Source organism: Pinus tabuliformis, chromosome 3_2, assembly GCF_031772625.1.
Source record: "Pinus tabuliformis cultivar Carrire ecotype Pingquan chromosome 3_2, CPIR1, whole genome shotgun sequence".
NCBI classification, from domain to species: Eukaryota; Viridiplantae; Streptophyta; class Pinopsida; order Pinales; family Pinaceae; genus Pinus; species Pinus tabuliformis.
Window position 1 is genome coordinate 803064174 of NC_142302.1, and position 25362 is coordinate 803089535.

At 35.9% G+C, this 25362-nt stretch overlaps 1 pseudogene; it reads right to left on the bottom strand.

The window, feature by feature from the left end:
* Window positions 1-14223: 14223 nt before the first annotated feature.
* On the bottom strand, window positions 14224-21317 carry LOC149183024 (E3 ubiquitin-protein ligase WAV3-like; annotated as a pseudogene).
* Window positions 21318-25362: the final 4045 nt, after the last annotated feature.

Sequence of the window (25362 nt, forward strand, 5' to 3'; positions counted from 1 at the left end):
TGGACATCCAAATATCTGAAGATGATCAATATTAGGCTTATTTCTAGTAAAGGCTTGTTCAGGAGTTATATTGCCAAGAGACTTGTGAGGACTTCTATTTTGAATATATACTACATTTTTTGTTGCTTATCCCCACAAGAATTTTGGTAGGTTTTGATCATGGAGCATAACCTTGACACTTTCCTCTATAGCTCTATCCTTTCGTTCAACTACTCCATTTTGTTCATGATTATAGGGAACAATGGGCTCCCTCTTAATCCCATCCTCTTTATAGAAAGCAATAATTTCTTTGGAAGTGTATTCACCTTCATTATACGATCTTAGGACATTTATATTTCTCTCTATAATATTTTCTACCTCTGTCTTGAATTCTTAAAATTTTGTGAATACTTCATCCTTTGTTTTAAGTATATAAATGCCAGTTTTCCTTGAATGATCATCAATGAATGTAGCATAGTATAGATGACCTCCAAGATATTTAGACATCGGCACACATACATCAGAGAGAATGAGATCCAAAATCTCTTGAGCTCTAGATGTGCTGTTAGGAAATGGTTTCTTTGTATTCTTTCCTAGGGTACAACCTTTGCAGACTCCTTCATGTTCTTCTCTAAGATTTGGAATCCCATTTACAATGGAATTTAGGGTTAGTAGAGTTTTGTAATGGATATGGAACAATATTCTATGCCATAATTCACATGGGCTTATCTCAATGTGGACAAGTTCTTGAATTTGAGGAGATGAGAGTCTGTATATGTTAAACCCCTATACTACTAGTGTAACCCCTTATTGTTATTAGTACAACCCACTTATTATATTGATGTACCCATGTAGTGCCCATATTGTTACTAATGTGCCCCATAGAAGCCCACCATTGTTATTATTGTGCCCTTACATTATTATTGTTATGTCGGCTCTGGTTATGTTATGACCCCTTAGACTCCTATATATAGAAAGGAGCTTTTTTCATTTGTATCATCCAAGAATTGTTCATTTATGTAATGTAAAGGAGGTTTCCCCCTCGAAGAGGATGAATTCTAAGGCGTTGATCTATCTTTTCTATCTTTTCTTGAGCTGGTTCCATAACATTTGGTATCAGAGCTTTGGATTCTAGGGTTTCGCTGCTCCAAACAGGTCATCGTGGCATTTTCGCTATAACTTTTTTCTGTGACGTTTAAGAAGTCGAAAAAAAAACCCATTTGAGAAGAAATCATGCTGAACCTTCGGTCTGAATTTCAGAGATTTTTGCGCGATATTTTTGGAGATATGATCTGAGGAAGTTGGTCTTTTTGCAGACTCCTGAATTACACTCAAAACAGGTGACCTGGGGAAAATCGTCATAACTTTCTTTCTGAGCAGCAGATTGAAATTTCGTAAGAAGTTACAGAAAGAGAACGGACTGTAGTTTTCTTTTATATATTTTTTAGAGTCAGAGGTTGAAACAGTGACACGTGGCACTTCATACAAGTTCGCTCTACTGAACTAGTCTATAATCAGGTCATCTTGGGAGATTGTGCATAACTCTTTTTTGGGGAATCCAATTTGGATTAGACTGGTGGCATTGGAAAGAGGACATAGAGGGCTACTACAGGTAGCAATTTTAGAACTTAAATATCCGCAAGTACAGAGTTACAGTCATTTCAAGTTTGAGGTCCTAAAATCAAGAAAAAGCAAGATGAGGAAGTTTGATGGCAAGGATCCGGTAAATTGGATACTTCAGATGGAGCAATATTTTGATCTACATGGTGTACCACTGTTACAAAAGGTATGTATTGCATCTTCATATTTAGAACCGGATCAATTTTTATGGTATAAAGGGCTTTGTTCTCATAAAAAACTTGTTACGTGGTCAATTCTAACGGAGGAAATGATAACACATTATGAGGATACAAAGAGCAACACCACAACAATTGGAAAGAGTAAAAGGGCTTTGTGACATATTTGAAAGTAAAATTATGGCAACAAGGAAGTCTGCCCCTCACAACTATAAAGATGGACGTGTTGTTCCTCCTAGCCTTCCACAACCTACAAGGGTTACACCACAACAATTGGAAGAAAAAAGAGAAAAAGGGCTTTGTTACAATTGTGATAGCAAATGCACTAAAGGTCATAAGTGTGCTGAGAAGAAATTATTTTACATAGAGTATGAATAGGAGGAAGAAAAGGATCAAGAAACATCAAAAGAAGAGGATATACGCCAGGACCTGACCCCAGAGAAAGAAGAAATGAATCAAAACATATCTTGTAAACTATTGGCAAGAATGACCACTCCTCAAACTCTCAAGATAGAAGGAAATATCAAGAAGAAAAAGGTGCAAGAAGTGAAAGATCACATCAAGAAAGAAGAAATGAATCCAACCATATCTTGTAATTCACTAGTCGGAATTACCACTCCTCAAACTAGCGAGACAGAAGGACATATCAAGAAGAAAAATGTTCAAGAAGTGAAAGATCGCATCGAGCGTCAAGAAATGAATCTGACCATATCTTGTAAAGGATTGGAAGAAATTACCACTCCTCAAAATCTAAAGATAGAAGGACATATCAAGAAGAAAGAGGTTCAAGCAGTGAAAGATCACATCGAGCATCAACAACAGGTTCTCCAACTTTTAAAGGATAGCATCACTTCTGTGCAAAATCAAATGAAACAACAGGTAGATCAACATCATAGTGAAAAATGTTTTGATGTAGTCGATTGGGTATTTTTACTACTACATCTAAAGCAAGCTATTTATGAGAAGGAAACGTTGGAAATACTACATGCACTTAAAAAATGGCGACCTTACCGAATGGGAAGACTCTTCAAGGATGAGGATGTGGAAGCATTGTTTTGTGCTATTTCTATTATCCAACCAGATTGGATAAACGAAGCAAGGGATGAATGGAAGAAGGACAAAGAAGTATGGCCACTTATTCAAAACTTGCAAAATATCCCAATTCAAACAATATTGCCAGATATTGAAAAGGAAGGAAAAATCATATTGGAACCTGGAGAAGTCACAGAAACAAGAACCCGACAGCTACGAAATTGATCAATTTCAAAGTATCTCATCAAGTGGAAGAACTTACCCGCTGAAGATTCCACATGGGAGGACAAGAATTTTATACAGAAGCATCAAGAACTACTCAAGCGTTGAGGACAACGCTTTTTGAAGGAGAGGGGCATGTTAAGCCCCTATACTACTAGTGTAACCCCTTATTGTTATTAGTACAACCCACTTATTATATTGATGTACCCATGTAGTGCCCATATTGTTACTAATGTGCCCCATAGAAGCCCACCATTGTTATTATTGTGCCCTTACATTATTATTGTTATGTCGGCTCTGGTTATGTTATGACCCCTTAGACTCCTATATATAGAAAGGAGCTCTTTTCATTTGTATCATCCAAGAATTGTTCATTTATGTAATGTAAAGGAGGTTGCCCCCTCGAAGAGGCTGAATTCTAAGGCGTTGAACTATCTTTTCTATATTTTCTTGAGCTGGTTTCATAACAGTATAGGTTGTCATCTATAACTCTGATGACTTTAGCTTTTTCAATGCATGAATCCTTGGCCCAAACTACTACTTTGCGTTCAATGAAAGAAGCTATATCCCTGTTTTCTTCTAGAGATGAAGCATAAATTAGATTTTTGTATAAACCTGAAACATATAATATGTTGTTGATATGAATGTTACCTCCACCTTCCAACGCAATTGATGTTGATCCAATTCCTTTGAAGGTATAGCCTTTGTTGTCAGCAAGTTCCACTGAGTATGAATATTTTCCCTTAGATAAGGTCTTGAGTTGCTTTTGATACCTGATCATATGCCTTGGAGCTCCACTCTCTATTACCCATATGTTTTCATCTTGGAATTTTCCTCAGAGCACTAAGAACAATCCTTCATTTCTTGAATATTTAGGGTCTTTGGAAGAGAATAATTTACTCCATACCATTTAGACGTATTTCTTGATTAGTCCAGCTAAAGATGAGAACTTCTTTACCAGCTTTTCTATGGTATAGTTGATATCCTTCATGCCCTGTTTGAACCATAGCTCTGATACCATGTGGAAGAATCTAGAGCAAATCATGGCTTAGTGATTCTTCTTTAAACTTATTGATAATGTTTGTGTTGCCTTTCTCTTCCATATTATTATCTTCATTATGATAGTGTGTTCTTCAAACAATTATAAAAATAGAAGATAAACACTAGAATAACTACACAGTATGTTGGCTCCAAGTCAGGGAAAAACCTCTCCTTTTCAGAGTAAAACCCTTGAAACTCTTATTATAGATGTTTAGTGTATGAATACCAAGACCCTTGATAAATATTTGACTAAATATTAGCTTCAATATGCTTGTCACTATCCCTTTCACTATTCAGTCTCTGTTTCACAATATTTCATCTTTACAACACTCCTTTAGATTTTGACATCCTTATACATTCGTCTTCTTATCACAATCCACTACTTCTCGACTACCACAGTTCTTCACTTGATCTTCAATGACACAATGTCCTGAGGTCTTTGCTATGCTGGCATTCATAAGAAATTCCTAGACCTAGAGAGTAAATATCGTCTGTGTTTTACTAAGAGACGGACTTCACTGAGAGACAATACTCATTGTGAGATAGATGACTTCTTCATGGGATAGACTATGTTCTGAAATTCACCGTCAGACAGATCATTTTGACATGACTTCCATAATACTTAGGTTAAGACACAAAATCCTAAAGACATCAAGAAGATGTCTTTGACCTATGCTAAACACATATTGCTCATCAAACTGATGATGCAAGGAATAATAAATGTTTCTTTTCATAATATTATATTTACAAGTCATAATGAAAATCAAACCTAGTTATGTTTTCTTCAACAAAGATGGAATTAATGGAATTACTTTCTCCACCATTAGTGCTCTCTCCATAGCCATAAGTCCATTCCTTGGATCTGGATCCAATAATTTTCATCCACCAAAATTGGAGTAGGTTCCAATATGCAAAGTATGGCATGCTCTTGCCTAAAAAAAACCTAAAAACTATATATTATTGAAATATTATTAGATTCGGGCACTTTCAACGCAACATTTGGTAAAGTTTAAAACTTCGCATACACGAAATCCAGAGACCTGAGCCATAAGTAGTTCCTTCATAGGGAATGGTTTCATATTAAATTAGTCCATAACATGTTATTTTGGAGGAAATGTTCAAGGAAAAGGGTCTGCCTTAAACATGATCCTCTGTAGCATAGGCACCACCATGTCTTCTAAGGAACTCGAAGCCATTGTTGTGAGAAGGAGGAGGAATAACCCCGAGCTCTCCTAAAGATGACATGTGTTTATTGCATCCTATGTCACCTTGTTCGATTTCGAATTCCAGTTCAACGACCTTGAAGTTAAATAAAAAGCTGATAGCGAAAATTTTCGGAATAAAATTCCACATTAGATATATCTATATATATATAGATCAATTTTAAACCTTAGTAAATGTTAATTATCATCAATATCAAGTATAAGATTGATACAATTCTAGTTCTAATTATAGTTTAAACACATAAAAAACATACTAAATATTGCATACTAACCAATTCAAAAAAAGAAAAACTAAAGCTATTTTTCTTTTTGTTAAGTCATTTCCCTAATCATTCCCTTTCATTAAAATCAAATAAGGAAAAAATAAAAGAGAGGCTACATTATTTCCCAACCATTCTCTTTTTACACAGTTGTTCACTTTAAATTTAAATTGAAATTGAAATTAATTATATATAAAAGAGATGGGAGGCAAATAAAAGGGAATGGCTGAGAAATAATGTATCTTCTCTTTTAATTTTTTTTCCTAACTTGATTTTAATGAAAGGGAATGATTAAGGAAATAATGTATGTATATATATATATATATATTTGTTTTTAAAAAAAATGATACATCTCTTTTTATAAATTTCATTTTACTTTAATTATTTATTATAAAGAGAGAACAAGTTGATATAAGAATATTTTATTTAAAATAGATATTAAATTAATTTATTTAAAGTTGACCTGGTTTTTTTTTAATGTAAGTGTCAACTCTCTCTTTCTATATAATATCTATGTAATATTGATGTCAACATATTTTATTTAAAGTAGATAATGAATTTTTGAAAACATCAACTCTATGCTCACCACTAAAAGAATTAAGTATCTCCTTTATTAATGTTTTAATTTCTAATGATCCTATATGAAAGGGGAGAATATATATATATATATATATATATATATATATATATATATATTATTTAAAATGTTACACATCAACTTTTTTTGGGTGTAGAAAGAAATGTTTAGGCTCAAAAACAAAGCTCAAAGCCATTGCAACAAAACTCATCTCAAAACTCATCATGTTACTTAATTGGATGACTAGGATGACAATCATTTCTCCCTACCCTACAAAAAAGTGATATCTATATATATATATATATATATATATATATATATATATATATATATATATATATATATATATATATATATATATATATATATATAGATAGATATATGTTTTCCTCAAGGGATTATTTAGACTCGTTATCAACGATCGAAGCCATTGCAACAAAACTCATCTTATCCCTTCGTTAGATGATGAAGACTAAGATGATAATTATTTCTCTCCACCATCCAAAAAATTGAGATATCTATATATATATAATGTAATAAAAATATGTTTTTTATAATTAATAATTTTAATAAAATATTATTAACACCACAAAATGTCTCTCTATAAAAGTTAGAGGGAAAATCTATTTTTTTAAGGGGGAAAAGATTCACAAATTCTGTGAAATGAAACACATGTTCACACTTACAAAACTTCATAGAGGAGAATAAATAGTCTATCTATACAAAATAAATCCAAATATACACGTTCCATCATAAGCATATGATATGACATCTTTGAAAATATATAGCCCTTACATCCTAGTCTTATGATATGACATCTTCAAATATATATATATTGAAGAACGAATTAAATAGGAAAACTATGATTTACAAATCTTCATTACAAATCTCTCACCCATTTCCTTTCAACCTAACATTTTACAGTTTTTCAACATGGTCTGCACTGGTTTTTGTTGCAAGTCTAGGAGAAAATATTCACAAATTCTGTGAAATGAAACACAAGTTCATAGTAACAAAACCTTATAGGAGAGAATAAATACTCCATCTATAAAAAATAACTCCAAATATACATGTTCCATCATAAGCATATGATATGAAAATTTTGAAAATATATACCTCTTACATCCTAGTCGTATGATATGACATTCGAATATATATATTGAAAAACAAGTTAAATAGGAAAACTATAATTGATTTACAAATCTTCATTTCCTTTAGACAGAACTTTTTACAGTTTCTCAACATCAACTACACTCGTTTTTGTTGCAAGTCGAGAAAATTATCTTCTATAACTTGAGAGTGTTAACCGAATAATCTCCTTCACATCATCCCAATATTTAAGAGAGCACAGTGTTGGAAATTTTCTGGTAAATTCCAAAACAAAATCACTGAACAGAGAGTAATACTCTGTTTTTCCACAGGATCTTTAACACAGGGAAGCAAAAAAAAGTTTCTCCAGAGAACAGAGCTTCAGCAACACACATAAAAAACACTTTGTATTCATTAATAAACTGCCTGATACATATTTCTTCCTCTCTCAGAGGGATTCACCAAGAACTTCCAAAAAAAAATTACTCTGTCTCTTTTAGAAATTTTACACTACTGTGCGTAAAAATTTCTTTTACATTTATTGTTGTAAAACAATCTTTAACTTCAGAAAATTACATTCACTGCTGTGAAAAAAAAATTCTTCAATACATATGCTAGAGCGCATTTGCATTACAATGCCCATTTACCCTCTGCATATTACACTCCATACATCACGTATTAAAAAAAACAACATTACCCTCACGCTACTGTGTGAATTGGGTTTTCATTCTCCACAAAATTGATTATGTGATATGTATATTACATTGCATATGAAATACATAATAAAAACAAACATTACATGTTTTTTTACCTATGCTATACTCACGTGAGAATAAAAACCAATACAATTAAAACTTCTACCTACTCTCTACCAATCACAATTATATGCGGTCAAAATACAAAAACTTTCACGTCACGTCATATTCAGGCCTGTATGCATCTTTGACTTCAATCAACGGTTTCAAGCCTTCATTTTAATCGAACGGCTGTCATTAATTCCCCGAGAGCCCCTTTTAATCGAGCTTTACGTTCCAGGGGATTGGTGGTTTTGAAACCGTACTGTGGACACGCGTCAACTGGTCGGTGTGATCGGAGCCTCCCCACGAAATACCACGCTGCGTGAAAGGTGGTGCGGGGAAAATACCGGCGGTTTTGTGGAATTAAATGCGCGCAGGTGAAATTACAGTTTCAACACTCCCCTTTAATTTCAACTGCTGGGTTATCAGTCATACCCAGACATTTCCTCAAAAACTCAAAACTTTTATGGTCCAATGGCTTGGTCAGAATGTCTGCAACCTGCTCTTGAGTCCTGCAATGTTTTAAAACAATTTCTCCATTGTTTACCAATTCCCTGATGTAATGAAACCTTGTGTCAATGTGTTTCGTTCTCTTATAAAACATCGAATTCTTGGATAATGCAATAGCTGAGCTATTGTCACAAAAAATCACCGTTTCTTTTGCTTGCTCTTGGCATAAGCTCCTCAACATTCTTCTCATCCAAACTGCTTGACATGCTGTTGTTGTAGCTGCCACATATTCTACCTCTGATGTAGACAATGCTACAATAGGTTGTTTCTTAGAAGCCCATGAAATGGCTCCTGAACCCATGTGAAAAACATAACCGGATGTGCTTTTCCGATCATCTACACTTCCAGCTCAATCACTATTAGTGTATCCAATTAAATCTGAACATTCTGAAGTAGTATATAAAATGCCAAACCTTTTAGTACTTTTAACATACCTCAAAATTCTTTTTGCTGCCTGCCAATGTGCTTCTTTTGGCCTCTCCATGAATCTGGAAGTTAAACTAACAGCATGCATTATATCCGGCCAAGTTGTAGTCAAATACATGAGGCTGCCAACTATGCTCTTGTACAGACTAGGATCAAAAGCCTGCTGCTGTCCTCTTTTCTAAGTTTTAATCCCATCACTGTGGGAGTGATTGCTGCCTTGTTGTCCTGCATGTTAAATCTTTCCAACACTTCATTAACATATTTTTCTTGTGAGATAAAAATCCCATTTGCATTTTGATCTACTTCTATTCCTAAGAAGTATCTCAGCCAAACCATGTCAGTCATTTCAAATTCCTCTTTCATGACTGTTTTGAAATTCTTAATGAGATATTCATCATTACTTGTGAAGATAACATCATCAACATATAACACAACAATTAGCATTTTACCATCATTTTCTTTGATGTAGAGGGTGGGTTCTCCCTCACATTTTTCAAATCCATTTTCCAGTAGATAGGAATCTATCCTACTGTACCATGCTCTTGGTGCTTGCTTCAGCCCATAAAGAGCTTTCTTCAATTTGCACACTTTGTGCTCTTGGCCTTTCTTTTCATAGCCTGGAGGTTGTTCAATGTAAACCTCTTCCATTAATAATCCATTTAGGAATGCTAACTTCACGTCCATTTGGTAAACTTTCCACTTGTTTTGTGCTGCTATGGACAACACTGCTCTCACGGTTTCCATTCTAACAACTGGTGCAAAAGTTTCCTCATAATCTCTCCCATACTGCTGCTTATATCCTTTGACAACAAGTCTTGCCTTGTGTCTTTCTATCTTGCCTTCAACATTACTCTTGGTCTTGTAGACCCATTTAACTCCAATGACTTCCTTTCCTTTTGGTAATTCAACCAATCCCATGTCTTGTTTCTTTCTATGGCATTGATTTCCTCATCCATAGCTTCTATCCATTTCCTATCCTAGATTGCATCTTCGAAATGAATAGGGTCATCAACATGACAATATAAAGCAAAAAAAGAGTTCATACCTTCATCATAAATGTCACTTAAATTTCTAAACTTCTTACATCTTTCATTTGGTGTGCAAGTGCTTGAAGATGCACTTGAATTTCCTCCTTGTGGTGTGCTTGGAAAAGCACTTTTATTTATCCTCAAGGGTGTCCCTTACTGTCCTTGTGTTGGTACTGTTGTTTGGGGATGTATTTCAGCCATCTCCTCATTATATTCATCATGAGACAAACAGTTTTTAACATTCACTGTTTTCTCTATGCTTCCATCGCAAGCTTCCTCCTCAATGAATTGAACATCTCTGCTCACAAAAAACTTCTTGGTAGATGGGATATACAACCTATAAGCTTTAGATTCCTCATTGTATCCAATGAAAATACATTTCTCCCCTTTGCTGTCCAACTTCTTCCTTAGCTGATCTGGAATGTGTGCATAAGCCACACATCCAAAAACTTTAATGTGGGTGACTTCTTGCTTTCTCCCACTCCATGCTTCTTCCGGCACTTTGTTCATGACTGCTTTTGTACGACACCTATTCAAAATATATACTGCACAGTGTATAGCTTAAGCCCAATAATCATTTGGCAAATGCTTTTCCTTCAACATGCTCCTCGCCATATCCATAATTGTCCTATTCTTCCTCTCGGAAACTCCATTTTGTTGTGGGGTGTACCTAGCTGTAAACTACTTATGAATTCTATTTTCTCTACAAAAATGTAGAAATTCTTTGGAGATATACTCACCTCCTCTGTCAGTTCTTAGAACTTTGATATGCAACCTGCTTTGATTTTCTACAAGTGCTTTGAAATTTCGAAATTTTTCAAACACTTCACTTTTGTTCTTCAGGAAATAAACCCAAGTTTTTCTAGTAAAATCATCAATGAATGTTAGAAAATATTGGTTGTCTGCTAGTGATGGAGTTTGCATTGGTCCACATAAGTCTGAGTGGACAATTTGTAAGGGTGCTTTTGCCCTTATGCTTTTCCCTGATGGAAAACTTTCTCTGTGTTGTTTCCCCAAGATGCAAACTTCACAAAGACTGTCCAGTTTTTCTATCAATCGTAATTCTCTTACCATTCATTTTCTACTCAACAAATTAAGACCTCCAAAGTTCAGATGTCCAAATCTCAAATGCCACAACCAATTTTCATCCTTTGGTACGCTTTGGAAAGCCTCTTGGGTAACTGCTGCAATTACTTCTTTGTTTTTCAAATCTGCCCTTATTTTGAGACGGAACATCCTATTCCTCGTCATCTTCACTTCAGTAATACATCTTTTGCTGGGTGCTCTATCCATGATGGTGCATACATCATTCTCAAAGAAAACATTGTAACCCTTTTGAACAAGCTGTCCAATACTTAAGAGGTTACACTTCATTACAGGAACATAATAGACATCTACTATGGTTTTCTTTTCACCTTTCTTTGTAAGTATTTTTACTTCTCCTTTTCCCATAATAGAAATTTTACTATCAGTCCCAAGTGTGACTTGTGATTTCACATTTTGATCTAAAGTAGAAAACATGGCTATGTTTCCTGTCATATGGTTGCTGGAACCGGAGTCTAGAAACCATATATCATCACTGTTTGTTTCAACCATGTTACAAGCTAAAAGCACATTATATTGGCTGATATTTTCTCTAGTGATATTTTCACTTGATCTATTAGTCATATCATGCTGCTTCTTCCTACATTCATTTGAATAATGCCCATATCTTTTACACTAATAACATTGGACATTGGATTTTTCATACCTTTGTCCTTGAGCATGATGTTGTCCTCTCTGTTGGCTGCTGCCTTGGCCTTGGTTCTGATTCGAATTGCTGCCTCTTCCTTGAGCATTTGCTGGACTGTTCCTTCCACCTCTGTTTTGGCTTCTGCCTCTTCCTCTCTTTTTTCCTCTGCCTTGACCTCTTCCTCTTCCAAAGGATATCTGGGTGTTGAAGACTTGCTCTAGAGATGAGTTTTCATTTCTACTCAATCTCTGCTCATGTATTATCAGTGATGCATGAAGTTCATCAACTGAAAAGTTTGTGAGATTCTTTGTCTCTTCTATGGTGGTGACAATCACATCGAACTTTGAGGGTAGGACCCTCAACAGTTTCTCCACAATCCTCCTTTCTTCAAGAATTTCTCTATGAGATCTTATTTGTGTGACCAGACCAATCACTTGTGTGAAGAATGAGTCAATATTGTCTGACTCCTTCATGCACAGATTCTCAAAATCTCTCCTCAGCAACTGTAGTTTTGTTGTCTTCACTTTCTCCATGCCTTGATAGGATGTCTTGAGAGTTTGTCATGCTTCTTTGGATGTCTTGGTTGCTGCTATCCTTGGAAACACACTCTCATGCACTGCTTGATACAAAATATGAGGGCTTTTGAGTCCTTCTTCTTATAACTCTTCAACAAATCTTTCTTTGCCTGTGTCAAGTTATTAAGTTCTTCTTCATCTGCTGGTTCTCCAAACCCATATTCAACAAGTTCCCATAAATCTTGTGAAGCAAACAGGGCTCTCATGGTTATTGCCCAATAGTCATAGTTTTTCCCATTAAACTGTGGGAGCTGAGTATTAAAAATACCCATGCTAGTGCTAGTGCTAGAGCCAGCCATTCCTTACACTCTCAACTATGCTTCAAATATTTGACTGTCTTTAAAAATCACTAACTGTCTTCAAAATCTACACAAAAAACTTTGACAAATACCTGGATCCTTTCTTGACTGAGTCTTCACTCTGCTGGAGAAGCTGCTGCAACAAAAGGAACCTTCCTTCAGCTTCTTTGACACCTTCAAAGAGCCTGGACAAGCTCTGATACCACTGTTGGGAATTTTCTGGTAAATTCCAAAACAAAATCACTGAACAGAGAGTAATATTCTGTTTTGCCATAGGATCTTTAACACAGGGAAGCCAAAAAACAAAATTCTCCAGAGAACAGAGCTTCAGAAACACACATAAAAAACACTTTGTATTCATTAATAAACTGCGTGATACATATTTCTTCCTCTTTGAGAGGGATTCACCAAGAACTTACAAAAAAAATTACTGTCTTTTTTAGAAATTTTACACTACTGTGTGTAAAAATTTCTTTTACATTTACTGCTGTAAAACAATCTTTAACTTCAGAAAATTACATTCACTGCTTTGAAACAAAATTTCTTCAATACATATGCTGAAGTGCATTTGCATTACAATGCCTATTTACCCTCTACATATTACACTGCATACCTTACATATTAAAAAAACAACATTACCCTCACACGACTGTGTGAATTGGGTTTTCATTCTCCACAACAATGGTTCTGCGCTGTGTATATTACATTGCATATACAATACATAATAAAAACAAACATTACATATTCTTTTACCTATTTTATACTCACGTGAGAATAAAAAACAATATAGTTAAATTTCATTTAATTTCTTTGCTGACGTCAAAACACAAAAACTTTCACGTCATGTCATGTTCAGGCCTGTATGCATCTTCGACTTCAATCAACGGTTTCAAGCCTTCATTTTAATCGAATGGCTGTCATTAATTCCATGGGAACCCCTTTTAATCGAACTTTACGTTCCTGGGGATTGGTGGTTTTGAAACCCTACAGTGAAGATGCATCAACTGGTCGGTGTGATCGGAGCCTCCCCACGACATACCACACTGCATGAAAAGTGGTGCGAGGAAAATACCTACGGTTTTGTGGAATTAGAAATTACAATTTCAACACACAAATCCCTGAACACGATGCTAAAATATTGGAGTGTTAGCTGAATAATATCCTTCACATCATCCCAATATTTAAGAGAGCACAGATCCGTGAACATGATGTTAAAATAACGTTCCACGGCAGATCTTTGCATATCGTTGACATGGAGAAATATTTATTGCGAAAAGCTACATCTATTGGAATCGGTCTTGCTACTTATGCTCACAGATTTCAAGTAATAAAATCGATTTCTACTCAAGGTGTTAGCCATAGAAGACAAAGCCATAATCGAATGGATATAGTTACCCTTGTTAATTTAGAAAGACCTAACTAAATTACAGAAACTAAATAATGAAAACCATTTTATAACACAACAACTTCTGTAGGATGACAAATTTAATTTTTTTTGGAGAGTACTTCGTAAAAAGTGCTAGACTATTTCAAATTTTGATGAGGAAAAGCTACACGTTTAGGACTTCTTATCCTTGCAATTGTCTAGATTTTCAGATGTTAAAAAGGAAACAAAAAACTAATTTAAATTTTATACCTCAAAATCCGCGATTCAAATCAGTATCCCTGTAACATGATTTTCTCAGCTGATCGAATTCGACGAGTTTCTCAAACGTTCACGGAGAACGGATCGAACTGGAACTCGAACTCACGGTAGAATTTGAAGTAGGGTTCGATGATGCGGTCGTCGAGAAGGGTTGGGAATGGAGAACCATGTTCCCAATGGATGGTGTCTGGTATTTCGGCCTGCTGTAACTGTCAAATATTTCGCCTCGTGTTGTGGCTCTCTATCGAAAATGGGAGCTCTAAGATGAAAGCACAAATGTCCGCCCAGACCCCTCATAGGTTTTCTTGTTCGTCATCCTCGCTTGAGTCTCTGTACTTTCTTCTTCGCGTGCAAGACAAAGCAAGAGGTCTCCAGTTCGAATCTGTTACAATTCAAAATTGGCATTCTGGAGAACCCTCCGTGCACCCAACATTTCTCCATGATTGATAAGCCTTTTCGCCTCAGCTATGTTGGGGATTTTTCTGATAAAATCCCAAAAACAAATAAAAACTGAACACACAGAGGCAATGCTCTGTTTCCTTCTCTCCTCGGGATCCTTTGCAGAGGGAAGCTTTAAAAAAAAATTCTTGAGAACAGAGTATTACATACCCAGAAAAAGATTTCTATTCATTAAAATATAGTGCCTCATACATATCCATCCTCTTTTACTGAGAGGGATTCACCAAAAATAACATTCAGCCAACAAAATATTTACTCTGTCTCCTCCTGAGTATTTACACTGCTGGTGTGTAAAAACTCATTTTCACTTACTGCTGTGCAAAGATTTTACATAAACTGTTGTAAAAACTGTTTTTCACTTACTGGTGTAAAACTATTTTACGCATACTGCTGTAAAAAAAAAAACTTTACATATGCAACTCCAAAAACACATACTCCCCGCACTGCTGTGCATATATCCACTTTTCAAAAATCAACGCTCCCCCTATTCTTTAGCTGCTTCACGCTCTCATTTTTACAATAGTCAACTGCATAAAAATTACACACGAGCTCTGTTCTTAATCTTTTCTTCCTCTTCGACTTCGCACTGCTATGCGTTATGCTGCCTGCATCGTTCACCCTTTTTTTTATTCACATGTGCGTGTGTTCTCAAAAATGGTCTGCGTATTGCCCTATTTTTTTTACTCTGCCCCCTGTTCTATTTTCTACGCACTACAATACACGTTCTTTTCATTGTAATACATTTTTATAAAAATGGTCAACGCACACAACAAATATAAAAACAATATATTTTTGTGCCCATGCTTTCGTGTGATTAAAACCTAAAGTTTTACCAACAACTTACGAATCCATTTAATTTTCAGCATGGTGAAGGTACTTCATTAATTTGCTTGACAGATCGGCAGTCAAGTCAAACTTCAACTTTACTCCACGCAAAGCTTTAAATGCTGGCTCATATGCAGGTTTGAAGCAATCGACGGCGGAGAACTTTGAAGGCGATCGGACGGCTGGAGTGAATATCGGGAGCCCACTTCACGCTGAACTTTAGGCTCCGAAATGTAAGTTCTGCTGACGTATAGAGAGGACCATGCGTCCAAAAAGGATTGCATCGGAGGCGAGCGTACGGAAACTGCTCTCACCTCAAAAGCGGTCCGAAATGTAGGTGGTTTGGAGGAGCGGTTTCATGCTGCCTTCACTGTCCAACTCTCGGCGTCCGCAACCTGCAGTTGGAATTAATATTCCAACACTCCCCTTTAATTTCAACTGCTGGGCATTCAATCATACCCAAACACTTCCTCACATAGAGGGATTCACCAACACTACTGTTATAAAGACATCTTCCTCACATAAAGGGATTCACCAACTGCTGTTACAAAAATATCTTCCTCACATAGAGGGATTCACCAACACTGCTTCTGATGCAGTTCCACAACCAATTAAAGTTGTCTTCCTCTTAACAGAGGGATTCACCTGAGACTGTGTTGAAGGGAACCTTCCTCTTGACAGAGGGATTCACCTGTGACTGTGCTGAAGAGCACCTTCCTCATGACAGAGGGATTCACCAGTGTATGCTAAAAAGCATCTTCCTCTTGACAGAGGGGTTTACCACACTATGCTCAAAAGCATCTTCCTCTTGACAGAGGGATTCAGCAAAAGACAACAGATCTTCCTCTTAACAGAGGGATTCTCCAACATGGCTTCTTCAGAGGCACTTCAATCTGTCTCTTACATTCATTTAGCACATACGCGCTGCAGCGCATTGCCTTTTGTTTTCTCAACAGAACAAGTGCAAAGATTTCACGCTGTTGTGTTTTCTTTACATTACATTTCACTTGCGCTACTGCGCATTCCCTTCCTGTTGTTTTCACAATGAACAACAACCAAAACTTCACGCTGCTGCCTGCTCCCCTTCATTGATTACAATCACACTGCTGTTGTGTCTCACTTGCATTTCAGATGCAAACAACAAAAACTGCATTTACATTTACAGCAGTAAAGAAAAATTTCTTTTACATGTGTTGCTACCCATTACATTTTGTTTCTTCAACAACAAAAAAAACTTCATGCTGCTGCATTTTTCATATTCACATTGCTGTGTGTTTTTACTACATATTCTCCAACAACAAAAACAAGACTTACATTACCCTTTTCATTGTTGTGTGAAAAATTTCATTGCATTCTCAAACACTGGGCATTTACGCTCTGCTGCGTTTTGCCCTCTTCTCATTTTCCTCTCACTGCTTTGCGTTTTCATTGCCAATACAAAACATTTCCATCTGCTGTGTATTACACTCACTCTGCTGTGAGTATATTCTCTCATATTACATAAAAGGAAAACTACATTCCATTGCTATGCATTTCAATCCATGTGTTCCACAAAAAAAATTTCCATGCTGTTGTGCATTCTAATCCATGTGTTCCACACACAAAAGTTTCCACGCTGCACTTCACATTTCAACGCTGCCCCTTTTCCTTCTCCACACTTCTGTGCATATTGCATTGCATATGTGATAAAAAAAAAATTACATTTTTCAACACCGCTGCATATTACATTTCAGAGGGATTATCAAAAAAAAATTCATTTGCGCTCTGCTGCGCTGCAATACATCCTCCACGCAGTCTCCATGCCCTGCAGACTTTTCTTCTCTGCTTTTATGGGAGATTTAATTCCATATCTCTCCCCTATAACAAGATCTTCATAAAAGAATGACTGTTAATACAATTCAGCAATAATGATCAATAATTACAGGCTCCCCTTAACTGTATGCATTGTCCTTTTTTTTCAGAAAAGTTTTCTTAAAAGAAACTTAGATCAGCTAGAGAGCTCAAGGGACTTTCAGGCTGTATTTCCTTCTTTCTCCATACTTGTGTAACTTTCTTCTTTTGCATGGGTCTAGCTTGTGTAAAGGCCCATATTAAGTTACAGTCATGTGCCATATGCCCAATGCTATGACACTTGAAGCATTCAACATTGTTCATGAATAAGAATTCATGATTTCTTCTTGTAAAATTGTTTCTTGGAGATTGTTGGAGACTACAACATCTATCTCTATGAAATACTCTACAGTCTTTTGCCATATGACCAAAGTTTGAGCAAGAATAACAATAACCATAAAATGAACTTTGGTACCTGGGAGATGGAGGTTTCCTTGATGTACTTCTGAAGCCTTGCTGCCTTGAGATTCTTTGATGATAACCAATGCATCTTGCCTCTTTGACATCAGCTACATTTCTTCTTGGAGCTGGTTTTCTACTTGGAGTAGGATTTCTTCTACTGTAGCCTTGATATTTCTCCTTGCCTTTGCTAGAACTAGGAGCATCACAATTTCTTTCTGGCTTCTTCACATCTCCTTTGCTTAAAGCATTTTCATTCCTGTTTGAGGGTTCACCTACATACCCAAGTCCTGATTTATCAGATGGAGATCTGTGATAGCTGAGCATGTCATCCAAGGCTTGAGAGCTCTTCATGATTTTGTTCATCCCTTCAACCTTTTTGTTGAGGAGGACAATCTCTTCTTCCAATCTTTCACATTCATTATTTTTCTTTGCAAGTTGTTCCACAGTTTCTTCTTTGCTACGAGGAGCTTCAGCTGCTACTATTTTAAGAGAGATAATATCAGACTTCATTTTGGAGATTTCTGCTCGACTGCTCTCCATTTTCTTCTCAGCTTCTTGTGCCTGCTTCCTGGCTTCTTGTAATTCAGACTTAAGGGAGGAGACCTTTACCTTGTACTGTCCAATCTCTTCTACAAGCTTGTTCACTCTCTTGTGCCTTTGTTCAAGTTGACTTGACATGGCGTCTTCCTTCTTCTTTGCTTCATTCAACTGATTTGTCATGGATATGACTTCTTCATGATGTTTCCTCTTGCATTGATCAAGCTCCTTCTTAAGCTTGACGAGCTCTTCATCCCTTTCTTTTACTTGAAGTTTGATGAGGTCAACCTTCTCACATTAAGCTTCTCTGATGGGTTCAGAATATCCTTCTTCACTGATGGTCATGGTCAGTGCTCCCTTTGTATGAAGGTCATGAAGTTTGTCCCATATCTCCTTTGCTGATGAATATTTTCCTAGATTCTTCTTTACAGAATGAGGCAGTCCATCCAAGATAGTCTTTGTTGCTTTTGCATTGTATTCCTTGGACTCTTTATCCTTCTTGCTATCATCAATCACTGATTCCCAAATTTCAATCCCTTCAGACTTTAAGAAAGCCCTCATTTTTATTTCCCATATATCAAAGTTCCCATCGAACCTTGGAGCCTCAAATAGAATGCTTTCAAATAGATTGTTTTCTATTTTAATAGAAGAGGGAGACACAACCTTAGCAGGATTGGAGACTTTCTTCTTTGACCTTGCCATTCTTAACTATGCTTCAAATCCCTCACTATGTATTTAAAATGATTGACTGTTTCTTCAACAGCAACACAGAAAATTAATCTGAGAAATACCTAAATCTTTTGCCTGAGACTTCACTTTGCTGGAGAAGATTTACTGCTGCAACAGAACTTTCCTTTAGCTTCTTTGACGCCTTCAAAGAGCCTAAACCTGCTCTGATATCACTGTTGGGGATTTTTCTGATAAAATCCCAAAAATAAATAAAAACTGAACACACAGAGGCAATGCTCTGTTTCCTTCTCTCCTTGGGATCCTTTGCACAAGGAATCTTTAAAAAAAAATTCTTGAGAACAGAGTATTACGTACCCAGAAAAAGATTTCTATTCATTAAAATATAGTGCCTGATACATATTCATTCTCTTTTACTGAGAGGGATTCACCAAAAACAACATTCAGCCAACAAAATATTTACTCTGTCTCCTCCTGAGTATTTACACTGCTGGTGTGTAAAAACTCATTTACATTTACTGCTGTGAAAAGATTTTACATAAACTGCTGTAAAAACCCTTTTTCACTTACTGGTGTAAAACTATTTTACGCATACTGCTGTAAAAAAAGACTTTACATATGCAACTCCAAAAACTCATACTCCCCGCACTGCTGTACATATATCCACTTTTCAAAAATCAACGCTCCCCCTATTCTTTAGCTGCTTCATGCTCTCATTTTTACAATAGTCAACTGCTTAAAAATTACACACGAGCTCTGTTCTTAATCTTTTCTTTCTCTTCGACTTCGCATTGTTGTGCACTATACTGCCTGCATCGTTCACCCTTTTTTTTTTATTCAGATGTGCGTGTGTTCTGCGTATTGCCCTATTTTTTTACTCTGCCCCTGTTCTATTTTCTACGCACTACAATACACGTTCTTTTCATTGTAATACATTTTTATAAAAATGGTCAACGCACACAACAAATATAAAAACAATATATTTTTGTGCCCATGCTTTCGTGTGATTAAAACCTAAAGTTTTACCAACAACTTACGAATCCATTTAATTTTCAGCATGGTGAAGGTACTTCATTAATTTGCTTGACAGATCGGCAGTCAACTCAAACTTCAACTTTACTCCACGCAAAGCTTTAAATGCTGGCTCGTATGCAGGTTTGAAGCAATCGACGGCGGAGAACAATGAAGGCGATCAGACGGCTGGAATGAATATCGGGAGCCCACTTCACGCTGAACTTTAGGCTCCGAAATGTCAGTTCTGCTGACGTATAGAGAGGACCACGCGTCCAAAAATAATTGCATCGGAGGCGAGCGTACGGAAACTGCTCTCACCTCAAAAGCGGTCCGAAATGCAGGTGGTTTGGAGGAGCGGTTTCGTGCTGCCTTCGCTGTCCAACTCTCGGCGTCCGCAACCTGCAGTTGGAATTAATATTCCAACAAGCTATGGCTTGAGAAGTTCTGAGACAGCTCCTTTGCTTTTCCACTTCCAAATTTCGAGTAGCGAAGCTTCATCGCAGCTCTTCGGACGCAAAAGTGAAAGAGAATGTTCTTTTGAATTGAAATTTTGCTGGGAGAATGGGTCTTTGTAAAACAATGGACAAAGATTAAATTCGTAGGGTTTGATGTATAATTTACCGCTGGCAACTGGAGTTCTACAAGTATATTTCTCTCTTCTTCGGCGTAGAGATCACCGACATTTACAGTCCCTTGACTTCCGTCCTCGACAAAGCATGTAAGCTTTTCAACTTCATTCCTGCGCAAGCCGAAACTGTTAGATTGACGTCCTGCACAACGACACTGAGCAAATCACCTATACACTGAGCGAAGGCGTCTTGTACGAGGTCTGCGGCTGTAGTCCGAATGAATGAAAACATGCCTCTTGAGTCTTGAGAAATGCGGTGCATCCGCTGCGTCGTTTTCAACTCTGAAGCCGAAGGCATGGATGGAGATTTGTGCATGGCTATGCCGCATGCTTTGTCTGGCGTTCGGCCTCCGTGCACGGCTAATAAACAAAACCAATCCACGAGAACTGAGACTGTAAGTGCCCTGGCCATCCGAGAGCAACATGATGCTGGTCACATGGTTCTGTTGGTGACGATCTTCAAGCACCATCGTGGCTTTTCTCAAACCCTGGGCAATATTGGTGCCGCCCGTGCAGATCAGTCGTTCGACGACGAGGTTTCCTTTGAGTTGGCCTTCCGGAGCCATGCGCTTCAAGGGAAATACACGCTTGGCCCTCGAAGAGAATATGACAATGGATAATCGGTCCACTGGGCTCAGAGGCATAAACTCACAATTTTTGAGGTGTGTCTGAAAAGAAGCATATGTGTTTGACGTCTGTCTGAAAAGAAGCATATTCGTTTGAATTTGCTAGAGTAGAATGAGGAAGAACCTCACCCTATAAATTTTTATCGGCTTAATGACAAGTAGTGCACTTTCAGAATTATATATACTACTTCCAGATATAATTTTGATATAGACATGCCATCGACAAAAGGTATAACAATTACATTTATGGAATAAATGTTAGTTTTTTTAAATGGTTAGATATGTAAAAAGGAAAAAAATTTCAAGTACTATACATTTCTAATGGTCACTTATATAGGTTAAAATTAACTTTTAAACAAAATTAAATCCCTTTTTAATGGTGGTAATGCTTTACACATGAATTTTGGCTTTTTAGGGTCAAAATTAAGTGATTCCTTCTAATATAATCTTATAATTAAACAAAATTAATCATCTTCAAATGTTTTTAGATACTTGTACATTATTCCTTAATTGAATTTTCCTAATTCTTATTCTTGGATTTTTGTCAAACACTTTATAAGCAACCTCTAATCTTTTCAATCTATCTATGCCAAATTGGCCTAATTCAGACTTAGTGTTGAAATCGAGCTCTTATACCACTCTATGATGTCCTTGACCCTAATCTAGGCAACACTGCTTAACCTATATTGCATACACCATTAATTTATATGAAATTATTTCCGAAAGTGTACATACTTAATGTTGTCATAAATTTTAACTTCTGCATAGCAATTACAGTTATCATGAAATGCAGTACTACATGTTGTGCAAGCATTAGATATCACATACAATGTGACTAAATAACACAATAAAGATAATTGACATCACCAATAATTGACATCACCAACAAGTTCAAAATTTTCCTAAATCTAGGGTTTAAACATAAGCCATTAATTAAGCATAGTCGCATATGCATAAACAACTATGTACAAGAATTTGAATACTTATTTGATAATAAGGAGCCGACTAGCTATTGACTCTCCATGTTCCACCCAGTCATAGACCACATGCTTCGTAAGCTCAACAACAAATCACCCCTGAGTTGAGGCAGCAACTCCATGAAACAATTATACAACAAACAACTAAACCCTAGCCATGACACTGACCCAAGCAACTTCAGTCTCTAGCCATGGGCTCATGTTCCCTTCACTCAAACCCATGTGGTGTAGCCCAAGTCCCTCAATAGTGCCCACCTTCCATGATGATTTATGGTTTCTAGAAGAGTCATAACCTAAAACTCTAGGAGCTTTATTACTTTTCGGTGTCCAAGAATTGAACAGTTGAACCGAAATAAACCCCTCAGTCATTGTCAAAGCCCAAATCGAGACTCTTCAACTATCTTCTAATTGAGTTCCCCACGAGAAATCCAATGCATCAAGCCATAATTTGGGCCAACGCACCCTTGCAGCCTCTAGGGATCACATAAAATCTAGATGCATAAATTGGTAAGGTTAACTGAATAACCACACCTGAGCCAATTCCAGAGTCCAATCCCAACATTCCCTAACTCCTTACTCACCAGACTAAGTTTCCTCCCCATCCAACCATGAATGGTTGAATGAATTAACCGCAACAAAAAATTCACTCCTTTTTATCTGCAGAGCCTTATCTTGCCATGAGGAACTTTCTAGAGGCATATGGGTCTTCGGGTGCACTTTCACCAAAGCAAGCCCAATTATTGCCTTTTCCTAGACTTGTGCCAATTGTATTCTTTCTATTCATTGGGCTCCACAACCAACCTTATTTTATTAATATATAAAAATATTTACAAAATTTACATTATGGCTCCCCTAGGCACTTACCCAAAATTGACACATCAATAACTAATGCAACCACATTTGCATGTGGATTACAAAATATATCATCAGACTCACTAGCCTAAGAGTCAAAAGTATCTCACTCACCAAACTAAGAATCAAAAGTACATGTATTTACATCATAAAAAACAGGTTGGGGTATTAAATGTTCAGTTAAAGCTAGTTAAAAAAGAGTACACTTGGATTTTTTTGGAACATTCACATTCTTGAAACTTTTATGCTTGTGCATTCCTTTAGCAACAAAATTGAGTAGCATATTTGTGCTAGCATTTATTTACAATTTAAGAAAATTAAAATCTTCAAAGATTCAAAATTTAACAATAAAAACAAATTCAAATTTTTGATCGTTAAATTTCTTAATATTCAAAGATTTTAAATTGACATCTCATTACTTAACTTGGTGCTAATTCTTTTAATTTTTCATTGAGTGTATTGTTTCTCTAGTCTTCATGTTGTATCCAAGACACAATCAAGTAGAGAAATTTAGTTTTTCCCTTGCAATATTCATAACTTATAAGCCATGTAATTTTTCGTCACCCATCCTAAGTACCTCATTTTTCCTGCACCCAATTCCTTCCTTCCCAAACTCTCTTGGTTTAATTCAATGTTGAACAACTCCCTTCTTTCCGTATTGATTAATAAATGTAGCCACAACTACCCTCGAATGAGTGAAAAATGTAAACAGAGAGCGAAAATGTAAATAAAGAACTATAAATAATAACATAATACATAGAGATTTTCCATACCAAACCACTGGCATCAAATCCATAATACCCAATAAAATACCCATAAACCCGGAGACCATCGATTAATACACTAAAGAAAAAAGAGCCATTAAATTAGATCCACCGCACTAGCATGTAGCATCAACAATTCATCATAGACCATAGGAAAATCTAGTAAAAGAATAATGAAATCCTCGAGTCTTTGCTGCAACGGTTGAAAATTTAAATGGGAGTCCCACACGGTCAACCCTCGTCCTTTTGAATTCAATATAAGAAAGGACAACCTACTTTGCTACCTGCGGAAGTGTTCATATAGATTACAAAGGGAAGATCATAAAAACACGATGTACTTAGAATGCAACCCTAGCATACATCTATGTTAATGTATATTTTTAATTGTTTAATATAGCATGCATTAAATTAGATATGCCACAACAAGACTATCCCAATGTTAAAGTGATATTACAAAAAATAATGTAAACTAAGGATGAGTATCCCCAATGTCAAAATGGTAGTAACATAATGATAGTAAAAAAAACATTTTAAACTAAGGTAAAGAAAATTGCTTAAAGATTAAATCATATAATTAAAACCAATAATCTAATTTGTGCGTCTGGAATATGGTGATGTTTTAAAAAATAATGTAAACCACGGAAAATTATTTAGAGTTGAATATTAATTACTGAGGAGTAAAGACCAATATATAATTTGTGTATTTGGAATATAGTTAGATTAATAACTACTAAGTTTGTTTATTATGGTTAAATTGATAATTACTAAGAGAACCGATAATAGTAAAAGTAATATTATTATATTACTAATGAAAATTGAAATTTACTTGTTTAGTTTTATCTATATTATTAATGATACATTAATGAGACTATTTAATTTCGAATTTCTTAAGCTTTCAGAGGGATCAAATTTCTTAAAGTAAAAATTTGAGTGAAAAGAGATTTGAATTTTCTCTCCACCTCCTAGATCCCGAGTTAGGATGGATCTAGACTGGAATAATTTCTCCCTTTAAGTAGGATATGTTCCACATGAATACCATGTGGGTTCTCATAAACTTGGAGCTAAAAGACCATCCATAATAATTTATAAAAATTAATAATTAATTTTTATTTAATTCTAACAGAGCTAAATATTTAGGAGACATTAGATTACAACATCTATACCATAATGCCCGGAGAGCACCTCTTAGTGCAAAATTGTTATAAAATTAAATTAAAATAAAATATTTATAAAATATTTTGGTTATGATAAGGGGTGTGTTTTTTTAGCATGTGGTATTGATAATATAAAGCTATGTAGATAACTACATCACATATTCATAGTGGATATGGTTCCAATATCATGCATGACTTTTAGATATTTGTGTAGTGATTTTTTAGTCCAAAAAAAAATCCTTCAAAATAGCTCATGTAAATAATATATTTATCATGACTTACTTGGCACCATAATTTAAGCAAGTTTTTGTATAAA